The sequence below is a fragment of the Pinus tabuliformis genome, chromosome 5_2 (genome assembly GCF_031772625.1).
Source record: "Pinus tabuliformis cultivar Carrire ecotype Pingquan chromosome 5_2, CPIR1, whole genome shotgun sequence".
Classification (NCBI taxonomy): Eukaryota; Viridiplantae; Streptophyta; class Pinopsida; order Pinales; family Pinaceae; genus Pinus; species Pinus tabuliformis.
The window spans coordinates 287,289,630-287,311,026 of NC_142306.1; the positions used below are offsets into that span (position 1 = coordinate 287,289,630).

A 21,397-nucleotide genomic window follows, 5' to 3' on the forward strand; every position below is an offset into this window, starting at 1 on the left:
TCATGAATTGGTCAGGGTTTCTTCATTCCACCAAAATTTAGTGCTTCTGCCAAGTTAGTTAGTCTTTTTCTGCGTGCAATCAGCGATCCACAAATTAATGCCTTTGCTCAAGCAATCTTCAAACATCAAACTCCACACACGATTTCATGAAGTTAACAAAGATTCAACCTATAACTAAAGAGTCAATGAAACCAAATTACATTTCGAAAGATCACGCAGAAACAAGTTTTGAACACAACAATCCTTTCATTCATAATAATATTTACATATACATTCGAAACATCTCATGCTCTTATTTATTCACACTGCTATTTAGCCTTCTCTAATAGCTCTAACACTCTCTAACTCCCCCCAAACACTGTCCTCACAAGCTTACATTTATAACATAATTACATAATTATGGATTATACCAAATCCATGATTTTCTCCATAATTCACTCAACTAATTCCTATTCGAGGATCTTTTAATCCCTAAGATCTCTACGAAATCTACACATATTAATTATCCATGATATTCTCACATAGTTGAGAATATTTTACAACTCAAAACATCACACATAGATTTCTCACTCAATCTATACAAGATTCCTAAAATACATAAAACATCACCCCCTAAATCAACCAAATGAACAATAATACTATGAGTAGGATGCTCCTGCATCAGACTCCTGATGTAGAAAAAAATCATAAACTCATATCTATGAGGTCTATCACTTTCTATAGTAATGTGAGGGTTACAAGTCTGAATGACTTGCTACCTCCAGGATTCCAAACTCTGTTTTGTTGTTGGTCCTTCAGTATTTCTTCTTCATGCTGCTATGTTTTTTTTCTTGACATCTTTCTTCCCAGTCTCCAAATTTTGAACGAGTCTCAAACTAGTTCACTTATAGCTTTTCTAGGTAACTATGTCGTGCTCAGATTAGTAAGGACTAAATCTGAAAGTTCACCATCATGATCACTCGAACTGTCAACCAAATTTTGTATATCTGTAAAGCAATTTTCTCCACCATGCTCTAGGATTAATTCCTCTTTGTTAATCACATCAACAAAGTTGATGTTCTCTATGGTGTCATTTCCTTCTTTTGTTATAGATTCTCTCATTTCAACTTATTTGGCTTCTCTCTCTTTATCCAATGTTTCTTTCTCCAATTGAGATCCAAACTCAACTTCATGGAATGAAAAACAATCATCCCAATTTCCTTCAGGTTCACAAGAGACTTCGTGAACATAAAAGTGGTCATCTATAGAAAAAAATTCCTTAATTAGTACCATACTTGCATTCACAGACAAACTATTAGTTTTTAAAATATCAGACCTTTCGGTCTCTTTTGATGCTTCAAGCACCAAATTCCCACCATCGAATTTCTGGGTTTTAGCAAATCCTCTTTGCTGTGACTGAATTCCTATGAGTCTCTCCTTCTCCAACAAAGAAATATGTTATTTTTTCATCAACATAGCATTCCATTTTTGTTGCAATAGATTTCACTTGACCCGTTTCCTTATTCTCCATCCATTTCTTCGGTCTTCATTCTCTTTCTCTTGAAACCATTCCTGTAGTATATTCAACTATGTTCTCATTATTGCAATACTTATCCTATGCTCTTCATGGCTCATATGACATTTATTTTAACCTTTCCTAAGCTTCCCCATGTTCATTTTCACAAATTCTTCAAACTCAAACCAACAAAAGAAAATATTTATCTCAATCAAATTCTAAAACTGACTCCTCTCTTTTTCCCTTTCCTTCCGTTGCGCCTCTGATTTTCCTTGTCATATGATTTCTTGTCTTTCTAACAGCTTCAACTTGTGAGTTGCAATAAACCTCTGCAGTAACAAGTCTCCCTACTACATGATACGTCACTAAGCTTTCCTCCTCTGAGCTCAGTCTTTTGGCATCTCTCTGGTTCTCTCCTCTAGAACCATATGAGCACTCCTTTCTCTAGGCCGTTGCAAATCTTCTCACCTTTCTCTATTGTTACTCTACACAAAAATTATAAAGACTAACACTGACAAATAATCATACTTCACACAGAATCTTCTTCTGCTTTGATACCAAAATGATGGGGTGAAGTTGCACAATTGGACAAATCCGGAATTTTAATTAATTAAACCCCTATTTAATTAAACTATCAGAACCACTTCGATGACAAGAAAACCAAAATTAAGCTATTCTTCTAAAACAACATAATTATTCAAACTCCCCGATATATGACAAACCTGTACTTTTAACCACGAAACCGAAAGGAAATAAAACCGGAGCTCATAACCTTCTCAGGTTTGTGATTGAAATTAAATCATGCGCACCCCTTGATGCAATATCCGTCTGATCTTATTCATTCATAGCGAATGGTTGTGATTGATCTGGACTTCAATGGATTATATCACAAATCATAAAATATGACGTTCGAAATTTTTATTAAACTCCGTTCATTTTCCAACATGACTACCATCAGATCTAACCCCTTTCAGCCGACGGTCCATATTAGTTGAGCTATTAACTCAGTTTTATAATATATCACATCTGTTTTTAGAATTAATGTCCGCACTTGTTGCACACGATCATCATTAGATCTTCTCATCTGTTCATGAAACGATTCAGATCTTTCATAGATATTATCCGTCGATTTCATTGATCCAATGATCTCCGCTCTTCCTCTGGGTTTCTCATGAATTGGTCACCGTTTCTTCGTTCCGCCAAAATTTAGTGCTTCCGCCAAGTTAGTTAGTCTTTTTCTGCTTGCAATCGATGATCCACAAATTAACACCTTTGTTCAGGCAATCTTCAAACATCAAACTCCACACATGATTTCTTGAATTTAATAGATATTCAACCTATAATTAAAGAGTCAACGAAACCAAATTACGTATCAAAATATCACACAGAAACAAGTTTTGAACACAACAATCATTTCATTCATAACAATATTTACATATACATTTAGAACATCTCGTGCTCTGATTTATTCACATCGCTATTTATCCCTCTCTAACATGTATAACACTCTCTAACTCCTCTCAAACATTTTCCTCATAGGCTTACATTTATAGAATAATTACATAATTATGGATTATACCAAATCCATGATTTTCTCCATAATTCACTCAACTAATTCCTATTTGAGGATCTTGTAATCCCTAAAATCTCTATGAAATCTACACATATTAATTATCCATGATATTCTCACATATTTGAGAATATTTTACAACTGAAAACCTCACACATAGATTTCTCACTCAATCTATACAAGATTCATAAAATACCTAAAAACATCACAGCCTAAATCAATCAAATGAAAAATAACACTCTGAGCAGGATGCTCCTACATTAAAGAGAATATCTGAGAATCCTATTAAAATCATACCTCAACAATAACCATAAGAACAGTTAGAAGATGAGACACCTATTGCAAAAATTTTAGAAAGCATTAAAATGAAATATGTTAGAAGAAAGAAAGTAGTAAAAATGAAGAAAGTACATCTAAGATAACAGAGGAAGCTAAAATAGAGAAGAAAAGAGTTAAAACTAAAAACCAATAAAATATAAGAAGAAGCATCACGCTTAATCAAAATCCATCTCAACAATCTATAGGAATTTTCAATTTGGAGGAAGAAGAGAAAATGCAAGTTCCATCACCTACTGTCATCTCACCTGTTCATAGCCCAGGCCAGAGAACACTAGAAATAGATCTAGTATAACAATGAATTTATGACTACATTAAGTCTCTAGAGAGGAGATGTTATGAAACCAGCTTACAAAAAGATAGAAAAGATAGATCAATGCCTTAGAATTCAGCTTCTTCGAGGGGGCAACCTCCTTTACATTACACAAATGAATGATTCTTTCATGATACAAATGAAAAAACCTCCTTTCTATATATAGGAGTCTAAGGAGTCACAATATAACCCAGGCAACCTAACAATAATAATATAAAGGCACAAAAATAACAACGATGGATTCTATGGAGCAAAATAATAACAATATGGGGACAATAGGGACACAACAATATTAATAAGGGATATAACTACAATAGTAATGGGGTAATCACTAGTATTATAGGGACCTAACATGTCCCTCTCCTTCAAAAAAGTGTTTTCCTCAACGCTTGAGTAGTTCTGGATGCTTCTGTATAAAATTTTCATCCTCCCATGTGGAAGCTTCAACAGATAATTTCTTCCACTTGATGAGATACTTCGAACTTGATCGATTTCGTAGCTGTTGAGTTCTTGTTTCTGTGACTGCTTCCGGTTCCAATATAATTTTTCCTTCGTCATCAAGTTCTGGCAATATTTTTTGAACTGGGAGCTTGTCGCCTATAACCTTCTTTAAACATGAAACATGGAAAACTAGGTGCACTCGAGAAGCTGCAGGAAGATCCAATTTGTATGCCATAGTACCAATCTTTTGCAACACCTTGTACGGACCATAATACTTTGGTGATAATTTATTATCCTTCTTAGCTTGCTTGAGCAACATTTGTTTATATTGTTGTATCCGTAGGAATACCCAATCACCTACATCAAAACTTCTTTCGCTGCGATGTTGATCTGCCCGTTGTTTCATTCTATTCCACGCCAACACGAGGTTATCCTTTAAGAGTTGGAGGACTTGTTGTTGATTCTCAATGTGATGTTCCACTGCTTGAACCTTAGAATTTTCTCTTAAATATGATGTGATGGATGCTGGCTAATATCCATAAAGTGCCATAAATGGGGTAATTTTTGTTGCTGTATGGAAGGAAGTGTTATACCACCATTCAGCCAGAGGCAACCATTTGACCCATTATGTCTGTTTATCAGATACAAAGAAACGAAGATATCCTTCCAAACATTTGTTTACTATCTCAATTTGCCCATCAGATTGAGGATGATAAGATGAGCTATGAGCTAACTGAGTACCGAGACAAGAAAATAATTTTGTCCAAAAATTTCTAGTGAAAATGGGATCTCTGTCACTTACAACAAACTTTGGGTTTCCATGTAGATTTTGAATTGTTTCCATAAATGCAGTGGAAACTGTACTGGCTTTAAATGGATGTGATAATGCACAAAAGTGTGCATACTTGGAAAGTCTATCCATTGCCACCATGATGACACTCTTTCCCTCATACTTGGGTAAACCTGTGATAAAATCCATTGAAACCTCCTCCCAACGTTGGCTTGGAATGGATAAACGTTGTAATAGACCCGGGGTCTTAATTGTTTCAACTTTATTTTGTTGGCAGACCAAACATTCTGCCACAAACTTTTGAATATCCGATTTAAGGCCATCCAAAAAAAATTCCTTCTTAACCCTGTGGTAAGTTTTTAAAAATCCTGAGTGCCCACCTAAGGGAGAAGTGTGCAATTCCATAAGAATCTTTTGTTTGAGTTGGGAATTCTTACAGAGGTATAAGTGATCTTTGTACCATAACGAATCATTTTTCCAGCTAAATGTATCATATGTATTGGAATCTTGTTGTAACTTTTGAATAAGTGCCCACACTTCTTCATCATTCTTCCATTCCTCCCTTGCTTCATTTATCCAATCTGGTTGGATAATAGAAATGGCACACAACAATGCTTCCACATCTTCATCCTTTCTTGAGAGTGCATCTGCCACCACATTTTGCTTCCCATTTTTGTAGATGATTTCAAAGTCATAACCCAACATCTTTGTGACCCACTTTTGTTGCTCTTCAGAGAATAATCTTTGTTCTAAAAAGTATTTAAGGCTATCATGATCTGTTTTTACCTTGAAGTGTCTTCCCATTAGGTAGGGTCGCCATTTCTTAAGTGCATGTAGTATTTCAAACATTTCCTTCTCATAAATGGCTTTGTGTAAAAACTTTCCCTTGATTGGACGACTTTCAAAAGAAATGGGTCTTTCATCTTACATTAAAACAACACCAATACCATTTCCTGAAGCATCGCATTCCACAATAAAGGTTTTTGTGAAGTCTAGTGTAGCTAAGACCAGTGCTTGGCACATTGCCTCTTTAAGATGTTCGAAGGCCTTTGTTGCTTTTGGAGTCCATGAAAATGCATCTTTCTTCAATAATGTTGTTAGAGGTGCTGCTATTCTCCAATAATTTTTAACAAACTTGTGATAATACCCTGTCAACCTGAGAAATCCTTGCAGATGCTTTATGGATGTGGGGATTTTCCATTCCTTAATGGCTTTAATTTTGCTAGGGTCTACCTTAACTCCTTCATGAGATACAATATGACCCAGATATTCCACCTCTTGTACTCCAAAGAAACATTTCGATCTTTTTGCATATAGTTGATTCTCCTCCAATAGTTGTAGTACCCTGTCAACATGTTCAACATGATCCTTCCAAGACTTGTTGTAGATTAGTATATCATCAAAAAATACTAACACAAATTTTCTAAGGAAGGGTTTGAAAATGGAATTCATCAAACCTTGAAATGTAGAAGGTGCATTGGTAAGGCTAAAAGGCATTAACAAAAATTCATAATGACCCTCATGAGTTCTAAATGTTGTTTTCGGAATGTCTTCAGTCTTCATTCTGATTTGATGATATCCTGAACAAAGATCCAACTTGGTGAAGTAAATTGATCCATGAAATTCATCTAGTAATTCATCAATGACGAGAATGGGAAACTTATCTTTAATAGAGAGCTTGTTGAGCTCCCTATAATCTGGACACATGCACCACGATCCATCCTTCTTGTGCACCAATACTACTAGAGTAGAGAAAGAACTTTGACTAGGTTGAATTATACCAGCCTCTAGCATTTCTGCAACCATACATTCAATTTCACTCTTTTGGGCATAGGGATATCTGTACGGCCTGATGTTTTGAGGAACACTTCCTAGAATCAGATGAATAGCATGATCATGATCACGAATAGGTGGGAGACCTTTGGCAGTCTCAAATACCTTGGAATGATTGTCCAGGACCTTTTGGAGATCTGGAGAAATAAATGATTTCGATGTGGAAACATCTAGTGAACATAATTGTGCAATTACACCTCTTTGTTCCTTTTTTAGAAGCTTTGTCATACCGTTAAAGCTGATTATCTTTCTCAGTTTCCCTACAATACCCCTTAATTAAACTTCCTTTCCTTCCACAAAAAATTTCATGAAAGTTCTTGAAAATTAAAAGCTATTGTACCCAAGGATTGTAGCCATTGGACTCCTAGTACAACATCAACACCTCCTATTGGAATGGAAAGCATTGGACTAGTCAATACATATTCTCCCATGGATAGCTTGATATTATGGCACTTTCCAGAGCAATTTATTGTTCCTCATTTGCAACCATCACTTGGCACTCTGGCGTTGGATATAGGAAGCAATTCAATTCTTTTTCTACCTTACAATGAATAAAATTATGGGTACTTCCTTAATCAATCAACACTATTACCTTTTTCTTCTTGATTTGTCCTTCTATCTTGATGGTTTGAGGAGTGGTAATTCCCACCAATGCATTACAAGATATGGTCAGATTCATTTCTTTTTTATCTAGGCTTTTGTCCTAGAGTATATCCTCTTCTTTTGACCTTTCTTGCTCCTTTCTTCTTCCTCTTCACAATCTATGTAGAATAATTTCTTCTCAGCACACTTATGACCTTTAGTGTATTTGCTATCACAACTGTAACAAAGCCCTTTTGCTCTTTTTTCTTCCAATTTTTGTGGTGTCAACCTTATAGGTTGTGGAAGACTAGGGGCAACAACACTTCCATCTTTATAGTTGTGAGTGGTATGCTTCCTGGTTGCCATAATTTTGCTTTCCATTTTTCTTGCTAACCTGAATGCCTTCTCTAATGAATCAGGTTCCCAAAGGCGAACGTCATGGTTGATATTATCCTTTAAAGTCCCTATGAACACATCAATCCTATGCTCCTCTGGAATATATTTTTACCCTTATGTTCAATTTTTGGAACTCTTCAATGTGCTCCATTATTGAACCCTTTTGTTTGACACTTATCAATTGGCTAAAAAAAGTGTTGCTTTTTGTATCCTCATAATGTGCTATCAATTCTTCCATAAAAATTGCCCAAGTGATAATTTGTTTACGAGAGAAAATCCATTGATACCATACAAACTGATTTGGTTCCAAATATAAAGTTGCAATACGTACCTTTTGTGTGTTTTGCACATTATTGAGATCGAAAAATTTCTCCATCTGTAATATCCATGTTGCGGGATCCTTGCCATCAAACTTACTCATATCAATTTTTAGATTATGGTGGGTCTTCAATCCAAAAGTAGAGTCTATGAAATCATGATTAACATTTCTTTTGTTCGCATCATGAGTTTCCTTTACTACCCTTTCACCATTTGTAAGTATTTCTTGTAGAAAATTTGTCAAATCTATCTTTAAATCTGCCATGTCTGTCTTCAAATCCGTCTTCAAATCTACCATGTCTCTCTTCAAATCTATCTTCAAATCTATCTTCAAATCATCCATCTTAGCTTCCATGCCCTTTATCTTAGATTCCACACCATTTATCTTAGTTTCTGTTAGCTTTTGTGAGAGTGACATTTGTTGCACTTGGTTTTGTAATTTTGATATAACATGTAGCATTTCTTCCTCTTCTTCATGAGTCATGCTAGAGCTTTTAGGTTTCTTAAGAGGTGTTTGCATTTTCTTTCATCGGGGCATCAATTCTGATAATAATTCTCTACTATGCCCTTTGAATTCCTTCAAAATAATTTTTCAAACCAAGCTTAAGCAAAAATTAAAAAAAAAAATCTACACACCTTTTTTCACTTTGTAGGAGCTCGATATTTCCTTAGACGTATCTCTGTAATTTCGGATCATCTAGTTCTGAAATTGAAACTTGTAGTAGCCCTTTGTGTCCTCTTTCCAATGCCACTAGTTTGATTCAAATTGGATTCTCCAAGGAAGAGTTATGCCAAATCTCCCACAGTGACCTGATTATAGACTAGTTCAGTAGAGCGAACTTTTACAACATGCCACATGTCCCTGTTTCGACCTCTGGCTCTGAAAAATATATACAAGAAATTACAGTCCATTGTCTTTTTGTACCTTCTTACGAAACTTCAATCTGATGCTCAGAGAGAAAGTTATGATGATTTTCCCCAGGTCACTTGTTTGGAATGTAATTCAGGAGTCTACAAAAAGACCAACTTCCTTAGATCATATCTCCGCAAATGTAGCACGAAAAGCTCTGAAATTCGGACCCAAGGTGCAGTGTGATTTCATCTCAAATGGGTTTTTTTTTCTCTTCTAAAACGTTGCAGAAAAAATGTTATATCGAAAATGCCACGATGACCTATTTGGAGCAGCAAAACCCTAGAATCCAAACCTCTGATACCAAATGTTATGAAACCAGCTTACAAAAAGATAGAAAAGATAGATCAACGCCTTAGAATTTAGCCTCTTCGAGGGGGAAACCTCGTTTACATTACACAAATGAATGATTCTTTCATGATACAAATGACAAAACCTCCTTTCTATATATAGGAGTGAGTCACAATATAACCTAGTCGACCTAACAATAATAATATAAAGGCACAAAAATAACAATAGAGGGATTCTATGGGGCACAGTAATAACAATATGGGGACAATAGGGGCACAACAATATTAATAATAGATATAACTACAATAGTAATGGGGTAATCACTTGTATTATAGGGACCTAAGAGGAGAGCTGCAGAAAAGGCATCTTGTTCTACAGTCCATGAAAACGAAATCCAGACTAACAGTCCACAAGAACCTCCAATCATGAAAACTCTTAAACAAGAAGTCCTTGAGTTGGAGACACTAAATAGACATCTAAAGAAAGAACATGCGACATTAAAGATGCAGAATGAGATACAAAGGACTGAGAATGATTACATTCTTCTACATATGGGCTTATGGTATGAAAAGAACAAGAAGTTAATGGAAAATAATTAATCTCTAAAAAAGAAGGTCATGATTCTAAAATGTAGATTTTGATGAAGAATCCCAGAATGATAGTTGCAAGAAATAAGATAAGAAGGACAAACTTGGATGTTCTCAGTAAAGTTTCTGAGGGAGAGCAATGACAAAGAAAGAATTCTAGTTTTGGATTTTTTCATGAGGACATGCAATGGTCTCCATGTGGGGGAATGTTGAGCCTCATGATTGCTTCATTTTTACATTATCCCTTACCTATTTTTCCTTTCCTTAACCATCATCATCAACTCAATAGGCATCAGACTACAATTTTTTTGACATGGTAAGGTATTTAATTGTCTTATCTTTCATATTTAATAGTTTTCCTTATTATTGAGTTAATATTTGTATTGGCTACTGATTTCACATGATTTTGCAATTAATCTTTGTTTCTCTAGATGATTCCATGGTTTACCAGGATCAAAGGTGCTAGCTAAGAGGAGAAAGATATGGACAGGTGGAGATTGATCCCCTTAACGATTCCCTCCTATTCATCCAAACAAGATCATCAAAGGGTTGTTCAATTGTGTGGTCAAAGGGTAAAGTCAACTTGGTTGCTAAATAGGTGAGCGAGAGTCTAATATTCCTCTGCTTCATGATTTTCTTTATCAAATAGGAAATCGTGAGCAACGATATCTTGATAGTTGTTAGAAGATGAATTTAGAACTATTTTAGTTAAGGTAGGCGTAAAAGCCTTGAACATTATTGACACATAATTTTATAAATATTGTGTAGCAAACATGAACAAAAGGTTAATTTATGTATGCAATAGTACTGTTTTAAGACTCTGTTTTTACTCTGTTAATAAAGAAATTCCTTTGAAGTTTCAATGTGTAGCTGACTATTTGACTGAAGTTCTATGACGACCTGTTTATGGAAGGCCCCTTCAAACAGCGAAGGTTCTGCATTTTCATAACTTTTCTTTGTCATTTATTACATTTATTCATATGTTTTAGAGTCATTTTTCAGTCTTAATTTCAATCAGATAGTGATAGAAATATTTAATTAATAATTCCTTCTTCAAGTTGATGTATAATGATGCTAATGGTACTGTAATATATTTTCATAGATTTATGTATGATTTCAGAGTGTTTCATTTCAAAGGTTGATAGATTTCTTTATAGTTTCATTTTACAGAATTTCATTTCAAAGCATGTGTGATTTCTTTATTGTTTTCATTTCAAAGCATGAACAATTGATAATGAGTAAACATGTGGTTTTCATTTTGAATTGAAGTTAATTTCATTTTAGTTTTTATGCAAAGGATTGTTAGAATGTTAGATGAATACTTATGCTTTTACATTAAATATGTGTTAAAATAGATCAATTAATTTTCATAGTGAGATAGTGTGAGTTTACTTTAAGTTTGATTTTGCAAGTGTAAAGAGCATTTTTTATTTCATTAGAAAGGAGTAGGAATATTTAATGTGTTAGATCCATTTTCTTTGAAGAGTAAGATACGAATGAAAAACATCCTTAGAAGTAATTTTCAATAACTCAATCATTCACATTAATAATCTGATTTAATGAAAAGGACTTCTAGCATATATAGTGTACTTTCACTTCACAACTTTACCAACTCCAGTCGATAATTCAACAATTTAAGAAAATTAAATTGAAAAATAGTAGCCATTTTCAAAACCATGTGATTAATGATCTTACCACTAAGGTGGGCCTGCATCATGATAATTCTACCCCATAATACCCACAGGAAAATAGCCAAGCAGAAATTGTTAACAAGGTTTGTACCACCATGATTAAATCAATTATCGAGACTCATAAACGAGAATGACATATAATGCTACATCCAGCCTTGTGGGCATACTACACTACAGCAAAACATTCAACTGATTTTACTCCTTTCCATCTTGTCTACAACATGGAAGTAGTTCTACTGATTGAATGTGATATATTTTCTTTGAAATTGGAAATTGAATTATTTCTAGCCACTCCTCCTGAAGAGCAATATTTTCTGTACTTAGCATGTCTCGATGAGACTCGTCGTGATGTTGCATTATATAGCGAGGCCAAAAAGAAATGAGCTAAAGCACAGTACAGTCAGAATGTCAAACATAGTTCGTATGCGGAGGGTGATTTAGTCTTGGTTTATGATCAAGAAAACGATAAGTTAGGTGCTGGTAAATTCGAGGCTATGTGGCATGACCCTTATATTTAAAACATGCATTAGGAAAAGGGGCCTATGAACTAGTGGATTATGATGGAATTCCTTTGGGAAAGCCCAGACATGGTCTTTACCTAAAGAGATATTGTACTTAAATTATTTGGTGAAGCATTTGTATATTACTGTACCATAGTTTATGTGTAACATTTTTTAGTAGTTTTTGTGGTTTTTTTGCTAGCTCTCCTACTCATCTTATGTTACACTTGATTTTTAGATGTTGACATTCCCTTAAACTTACATTGGTCTCGTTGATGGCACTATTCGTAGTACTCATAATTTGTCTTCCATAGCCTGGGTCATCTATTCACCAATAGACAAGTTAGTATCTATTCATGGGCTATGCCTCAATCGAACAACTAACAATATTGTACAATATAGCATAGTGATTGAGCTATTATCTGATGCCATTGAATTTGGAATCTGACAATTGATCATTAGGTTATATTCACAACTCATGGTATCAGATTTGAATGATGTTTCTTCAATTAGAAGTGGTTCCATGTTAAGGATGTTTTTGTAGGTTTGTCTCTTGGAATGAGTATTTGATTATATTGAGTATCAACATATTCCGATAAATTTAAACAAATCAAAATATGTGTTAAATAATTATGGGTTAAATTGGCACTTTTAAAAAATTTGTAAAGAAATCAATGCAATATTCATTCACATATTGTATGAGATATCCAGAAATAGAAGTAGTAGATTTTTCATTAGATAAAAGTTTGTAAATAAGTGTGTCTTTTACAAAAAAAATCTCATCCAAAGAGTCGAGGTAATGTGGCCTTTATTTTCCGAACATGTCAATACATCATAAAAAATAAAAAATATAGCCCTCAGACTAGTCTCTACGCATGATGATGATCATGGTAGCATACAATAGTGTGTGCTACTCATCATAGAAGATGGCTAATAGGACTAGGAACTTCGGTAGTATGCCTCTAGTAACGGAGAGGAAAATCATATATAGTGGCATCTGGAATGTCCAAAGTCAACCTCTCAAGGTTGCTCTCTATCTCTTTTAGTGTCTATGCCACATCCAAATTCTGAACTATGGGAGCAACTGCCTGCTCGCCATGCTGGTCATATTTATGTAATCCAGTTGGTCTCACTAGGGCCATATCTACATGATCCTTTCAGATAATTAGTTGGATGCCAAAAATAAAATAAAAAATGAAAATATCAAAATCAACCAAAATGTGAATTTATACCTATAGCACCCCACTGCATCCCAGGAGGCAGTGGCATATCTGGATCTCCTGTGTAGTCCATTCCTGCATACGGAAATTCCTTGATCATAACGAGATGGATTTCTAGTCACTCGAAGAATTCATGAGTAAATCTGACTATTGGTCCTTCTCCACCTCCATGGTGTGCTATAAGTGTACCCCATTTTAGCATGTGAGGGTGGAGCTAGAAGAGGAATCCACTCTAAAGAAAATGAAATAAGGAAGACACCATATCCAAAGTTATTGAGTTTGCATGTTCTGACCCTGGTTAGTTTCCCCTTCATGTTGGAAACTACAACCTCACTCCAGTTAAATATGGTACCATGAAAACAATCCACAATAGTCTCCATTTGAGCCTTCGCAAGAAAATGTAAAGATGCACTACCACACAACCATGTAACAATAAACCTGACATATTTTAAAGGAATCTAAGATATGGTATTGATATCAATCTAGCCATATTTGAGAGCAGCCCCCTTAGTGCAATATTCTATCAAATAGGTAGCATTGGTCTCACCACCTCGCATATTCCCATACAGGTTGATTTCCCCACCATGGCATGTATGTCCACCTAGGAAGTAAATGTCATCAACATCGATGACAATTCTATGGTCTCTAACTATGAAACATTCTTCCTAAACATTCCACCTGCCCACCATCCATTCAAGCAAGTCTAATTGGGCACTTATGCCCAAAATGGTGAAAAACTTGTATAAACCACAATTTTTCATGGTTTGTATGGTTGCTGGATCATTTGGAGGAACTATATATTCTTCTTCGTGCTCACGCTCTCTCCACTGCATGTTTATAGTTCAAAAGCATGCAATTAAACATAAAATATCATTAGAATCAATTATGGAGAGATTTAGAAAAATATGTAGGGCCTTTTCATTTTATTTTTCTTGTCCTCAACGTTGTGCACAACCAACATTAAATAACAGCGCGGATGTGCGCAGTTTCATTCCTAGAAACCACACGCCTAGTGTTAAAAAATAGGCCAGTGTGCGGAGGCCCAATAAGGATTACCTTTGCACTTTGAGGGTGAAAAAAAAAATTAAAACCCCTCCACAAAAAAACCAAAATTTGTGGTGAAAGCCTAAATAAGTGACATGAAAATGAAGAGATCGAATAGACCATTTACCTGGAGAAAAGGACTCGTGATTTCATCCAACAGTTTTCCCGGAATCAGCTTCGGACGTTTCTGGTAAAAATGACCTTTATCTCTCTCAAAAGGGTAAAAGTTCAAATGGTGACATTTTTTTACTTTTTTGGACTTTTTATAACTTTTAGGGTTATTTAAATATTATTTTGTACCTATTAACTATTTTAAGTCTATTTTATAAATGTTTTCATTTTATTTTCAAGTAGAGATAATTATTTTAAGTTTAAGTGTGCAGGTTACAGGATAATTACAGAAACAAATGATTTTGGTACTGAGTAAATTTTATCACTTTTTCAAACTCATTAAAACTTGCGAAATGGCAAAAAACATGGATTTCATTTTACGCCCTTTTCATACTCCTTAAAAATGAAAGATCATCTAGTACATGATTGTTCGAACTTGTAAAAGAAAATGAACAATGTCCATTCAGTATAATTTTACCCCTTCTACGGATTGAACCAAACTATTTACCAAAAAGGTATACGTTGATTAATCATCGTCAATAGAGTTCTCTCTTGCATTATTTTATCCTTTTTCAGGCTAGAGGGACTAAATTTACGAAAAAGAACATGGTGGAGTTCACTTATGTTTTTCTTCTGACTCCCTAAAACTGAAAAACATTGAGCTTTACTTTCTACGGGCTCATTAAAATTTTACGGAAAAATAGTTGAATGAGTTATTTTTATGTCTTTTCAAACTCTTTAAACATGAAAATGGAATCGAGTTACTCCTTTACTCGACTCATTAACATTAAACAACGCAGGACTCATTAAGCATAATGAGACCGAACCACTCCTTCTTAGGGTTTGTTAAAAATACTTTGCAGGAATCATCTGAAGGATGAGCTTATAGGACAAGCATATGTTATCCTACTAAAGATTGTAAAAAATAAAGAGGTACTTTCCAATAATGGTGGGGAAAAGTGAGAAAGAATCTTTGTTTTGCATTTATAAAAGGTAGTAGTCTCTCTTGAACATGACACTCCGTCAATTTTCGTGTCCTGGTTGGGAAATCCATTTGTTACTCAATTGACCATTCCTCATTTGAAAGTATTTAGTTGGTGGGTTTTATTTTTGAGGCAAAAGTTTCCAACTCATCATGTCATGTCTCTGATATATTCAAGACAAGTTGAACCTCAGTCAAAATTACTTTGTCAATCTTAGCCTTCAGTTGCGTTGATCATCCCTGAGTCAATCCTCGATTACTCCAAATTATTGTTCTTCAAAACTTGACATGAGTTTTGTGTCATAATCCCTCCTGTGACGGATCACTTCCTATCAAATTCAGCTCATTATCTAGGAAGTTGATCCAAAAACCTTTAGTACCTTAAGGCCTGCAAGCCTTAATGGCAAGTTTCTCACTTTTGACAACAGGTTCTCATCATTGGCCTTTGATTGAATGATTCTATGATTTTTTAACATCAAGTCATTTATTAACACTTCATATATTGTACTAGAAGTGCCTTGAGAACCATTTTCATTATTGGTGGTTTCTCTCACACTTGTTAATGGTTCACGTCATTGATTGGTAATCAAGAGGTTTCTACCATGTTTGACTTCAGGAAATTCACTATCATGGCTAGATTTGTACTACAGATCGAGAGATGGAGATCAAGACCCTAAATCTAGTTTCATCCATCCAGGTTGTGTGCAGTTGTTAAATATTCATGATTGTAAACATAGATCCATTTATGGTTGCATCCATACTGTGTTATCTATTGACATGGATCTTTAGATGTGTTTCCATACTATGCTTTGAGACATGTATGTTCTAAATATGGAAATGGTTACCTCAGTGATGATATTATATATTTCATTGTAACATTTGTTTGATTGTTTCAGGTCTCCAACTATAGTCTCTAACCCAAACCTTCACATGATAAAGCACTTTAGTCATCAAAATATTTCTTTTGACTTTGTGCTATAGGGGAGAATTTGTTACACGTCATTTTGTCACATTAGGAAAATGACCATCAGTTAGGATCTTTTGCTATCCAGAAATGTGTCTGGTTTATTCCCTTGAAAATTTTGAGACTAAATTATTGCAAAGAAAGTGGAATTTCTAGATCCTATGGTACAAAACTATGATTTTGGCTATATTCACAGTTTCCAAGATGATTTCTCCGCACACACTGGGAAGACCATTATTAGTTGCACATAAGTACGCACTATCTTCCACTATGACCTGTGAACATGACTTGAAGCACGTAAAAATAAAAAAGTAGAGTCTAAAAGCATTGTTGGTAGCATCTATCCCAACCAACAAGCTTCGAATGAGTGCCTATTCAGTGTTGATCCCTCCCATCATGGAGTAATTCCCGTTCCTTTCTAGTACCTCTATCCCACTAATAGTGGATCTCATCCCTTGGAGAATGGATCCATAACTTCCCATTCTTGGCCTATAAAGCCACTACAAATCTGAGAATTGTGAGAGGACTGTTAGAAGTAGGTTTATTCTATCGAGATTAGGTTTGAAGGATTTTCTTACAAGGGAGAGGGTTAGAGAATGTGGAAGAGACTTCCAACATCAAGGCTACATGGTTGTAAGAATTTTCTCTAGTCTTATGAATATAAGCAATTATTATCTCTCTGTTATGTCTCCATTGATTTAATTTGTAGGATTCCTTGATCACCAACGTGAGTTTTGGTTACACAATTAATTAGTTCACATGTATAATTGGTTAATTAGTTCATTTATCTATTTGACTATATGTTGTAAGCTTTGATCTGTTGTTTGTGTATGTCTTTACAGATCTCTTTCAGAACATTAGAGATAAGTTGTTGAGAGTGACGAGAGGACATTTAGAGCATCAAAGAGTGAATGATCGAAAGCTTTGATGGACTTCATCAATCAGTTTGCTAAACCGGTAAGAGACCTCTTTCATTCTATTTTCTTTCAAACGATCAGAACTTAGAGAAAGGTAGCAGTTACTATTTGTTTTTTACTAGGGTTCTTTGAAGTGTATGGAGATCGCTCTTGTTCGCAAGATGGATTTTTCCACATAACAGTCCTTCTATGGATTGAGATGTGAATATGCCCTTGAGAGTAGTTCGAATTATATTGCTTTGAAGGACAGGATGGAGGCAGTGTTGGAAGATAATCAGTTGAAGGAATTCATAGATCATGATATCCCAAAGCCTCCAACATCTTATGCTAAATATGTAGTAGAGTGGAAGAAGAGTGTAGCAAGAGCTAGGAGGATCATCTTGGAGGGTATGAAATACCACATAGTCTTGAAACTACATCGAAAAGAGACTCCCTTTGTTGTGTCGAAGACCCTCAATGAGCTATTTGGAAATAGTAGTGAAGACAAGAAACTTGAACTGATGAAGAGATTGAGGATTGAAGACAATGGGTATGAGGTAGTCTTCAGAAATGGGAAGGCCTACCTTAAGCATCTTGCTTCATGTCAACTCCAAAAATTTGGTGTTAGGGTCAAGAGCCTTTACACATTATAGGAACATGCATGCAAAACCTTGAGGAGGAAGGTGTGGATTAAAGATATTTTGGTTGAGAGGGAGCATGATTTAGATCTCAAGACGAAGCCTCAGCGAGTTGGTAGTTGGGCTAACCAGGAAGATGATGATGAATATAACTAGTCAGAGACCGCTAGTAGGAGGCAAAAATTTCGAGCCAAGTGAGCAGAGGGAGCACATGCAGTCATAAATCCAGGTGATAGGTGAGGTGATGGGAAGTAATATTCCCAAGAGTTAAAAAAATTGGGTAGGATCGATTGAAGTGTTTTTTTGTCTCATGGATCATTACCCTGCTACGGGGGCCCATAATATTCGGTAGTAGGAGGAATAGTGTCAGTCATATATTGAGGAGTGCAGAGAAGTGTTGACAGCAAAGCAGGAGGCTTAGTAGCAGAGTTAGCTTTAAAACAATTTTCTCAGTGGGCAGTTGCAGACATAGTTGATTCATTTTATTTTGTTTGGATGCTTTTTGGGTTGTAGATGTTGCAGTAGCAACAACAACAGTGACAAGTTTTGGATGCAGAACATTCCAAAGGTACCAAATTGGGATAGAGTTGAATTACTTTCTTGTTGAGAGGGAGTGTTGAAAATAACAACAACAAATGTTAAAAATAACATCAAGAAAAATCCTAATTTAACTTGTCCTTGAATTAAATTAGAAATTAAATTGTAATTCTAATTCTCACAGCAACTTGTAATAGTTAGCTAAGTTAATTTGACTTAGTTGACTCAGTTAATTCTCGTTGGGAGTGTATCTAGAGTCATATAGAGTGGTTCTTATATTTTAGGGGCCTAGGTTGAGTTCTTTTGAGTTGTAATTATTTAATTCAACCTAACTGAGTTAAATTCAGTTAAACTAGTTACAACTGATGGAGGAATTAGTCGGAGATCCAATAGTGGGGTGTAACTTGTAGTAGTGGGATGTAACCAATAGTGATCAATTTCTAAACAAAAGATTCACTCATAATTGACTCATGCATGTCAGATCATAGAAAGACCCAGTTGAGATTGGGGTTCACGGTCAATGTACTATCAGTTGTAAAATCATCTAAATTAAACATATGGTGCATGCAATCAGAAGATGGCCTAAAATAAATCATTCATTAATTAGAAAACTCACTAATTTTAACCATTCAAATTTCCTTTAAAAGGAGGAATGAAGGCACACGTTTAATCATTGTTTTGGTGAGAACGAGTTGGTGAGACCAAGCAATAGGAAGCACAAGTTTGTCTGTGGAGCTTGTGAGAGAAAGGTATGCCAAGAGAAGTTTGTGCACAAGTTGTTAGTGATATAGATAGAGATAGTGCATAGGTTGCTTGGGATTGAGCAAAGCATCGTAATCTTCTCATATTTCCTAATTAATGCAATATACAAATAGAAGGGGTTTTTCGCTGTGGTTTTCGCCATAAAATTATTGTGTTATGTGTTATTGAATTTTTTCTCTTATATGCTTTGTGATTTCATTGATCGTTTATTGTTTCCAATTATGAGATGAGTAGATTCAAGTCAATTATTTTAGCATATTACAATCTGCACTTTGAATCTACTAGAAAATTCTACACTATTTTTTTTGAAATTACGTGTCAACCTTAAATTAAGTAAAAATTAAATTATACATCTCCCTCATATTAAAAATAAAATTTGCTTCTCACTATAATAAATACAATTTCACACTACACATTTATCATATTTCATTATTATTTTATACATCTATTATTTTAGCAGGGTTACTAGGACTTGGATCTCTATCTTGGGCAGGACACCAAATACACGTCTCTCTACCCATTAACCAACTTCTAGACGCTGGAGTGGATCCTAAAGAGATACCACTTCCTCATGAATTTATTTCCAAACACGATATTACTTTTACTCTTACAGGATTTCTAATACCTACAATTATAGATACTTTACAATCCAAGGATTATCATTATGAGGATATTTGGCCCGAAGATGTAATTCACAAGGGTTATGGAGGGGTGGATTGTGTGGAAGTAGGGGGTCCACCCGTAGGAGCTGGGTGTGGAGGATATGTGGTGGGAGAAACTGTAAAGTTGTTAAAAGAATTAAATGCATTTTACGAATATGATATTATATTATTCGATGTATTAGGTGACGTGGTCTGTGGAGGTTTTGCCGCTCCATTGAACTATGCAGATTATTGTGTTATTATTACAGATAATGGATTCGATGCATTATTTGCAGCTAATCGTATTACTGCCTCTATAAGGGAAAAAGCTCGTACACATCCACTCCGATTAGCAGGCTTGGTGGGAAATCATACATCTAGAAGAGATCTTATAAATAAATATGTAGAAGCCTGTATATTATATGCTCCAATTTAAGATCCTATAAAGACTTGATAGATCTTTAATTTGAGGTTCCTCACTCCAAGATCTCGACCATGTAAGAGTAAGCATAGTCTAATAATATCTCATTAAGTTAACTAGACTATGCTTACTCCTTATTTCCTCAATTTCGGTTCTAGCATTATTTTTTTTCCACACTATTTGAAGAGAGGAAAGGATAGAGTCACAGGATCTGACATGGATATAGTTGGTGAGGTTCGGTCGTAACTCCCGTATATTGCAAGATCTTGATAGAGGTGGTATCTAGTCAATCTATGTATTGATCTTCTCAATCTATGTCCTTAATGAAATATACCTCATAATACGAGGGTGTATTTGGAATGGACTCCTCATTAGGTAGAGAAGATCTGATCCTACCTGTGATCCACTGTCCTATTCCAACAGCGTTGACTTGTAGGTAATCGATCGTTGGAATACCTCATATCAACAGAGAATCTATCTCAATCTATTGAGATACTCTACGAGATTTGCCATAATATTGCTCATTCAATAAGCATGAGCAATATTATGCCTTGAAGAGGACTCGAACCTCCATGCTCTTAAGCACGAGATTTTGAGTCTCGCGTGTTTACCAATTCACCATCAAGGCATCCCAAAAGGAAATTCTATTCCATTCATATATATATATATGAAAAATATCCTGATCTATGAATGAACATATGTTAGAGATAGCGTATTTGAGTATTGATATACGATTCGTTTGGATAATATTCTTTTTCGATTGGGTATGGTTCCCACCATTCCCGGAGCTAGACAATTAGTGAATCATGGACATATCCGGTCAATGACCATATGGTAGATATACCAAGTTACCCTTGCAAACCTCAAGATGTGATTACTATAAGAGATCAACAAAGATTGAGAGCTAAGAATATGGAGCCATTCCAGTTTATGGCTCTTTTTCTTCCTGGAAGAGGAAGATCTTTCTAAAATGAATTAGAAAGAATTCAATTAGAAGATTAGAGGAGTTGAGCAAAAAAAATTCCTTGATAAAGAGAAAGAACAACCTAGAATTTCTAAAACTAGAATGGATAGAATCCTTTCTTCTCTCTCGGAAATAGAAGAGAGAGAATTAAGGAATTCCAGAAT

At 35.1% G+C, this 21,397-nt stretch overlaps 1 non-coding gene across 1 annotated transcript; it reads right to left on the reverse strand.

The window, feature by feature from the left end:
• Positions 1 to 20,816: 20,816 nt before the first annotated feature.
• Positions 20,817 to 20,897, reverse strand: TRNAL-CAA (transfer RNA leucine (anticodon CAA)). Its single transcript has one exon. It is a non-coding gene; the product is annotated as a tRNA-Leu (tRNA).
• Positions 20,898 to 21,397: the final 500 nt, after the last annotated feature.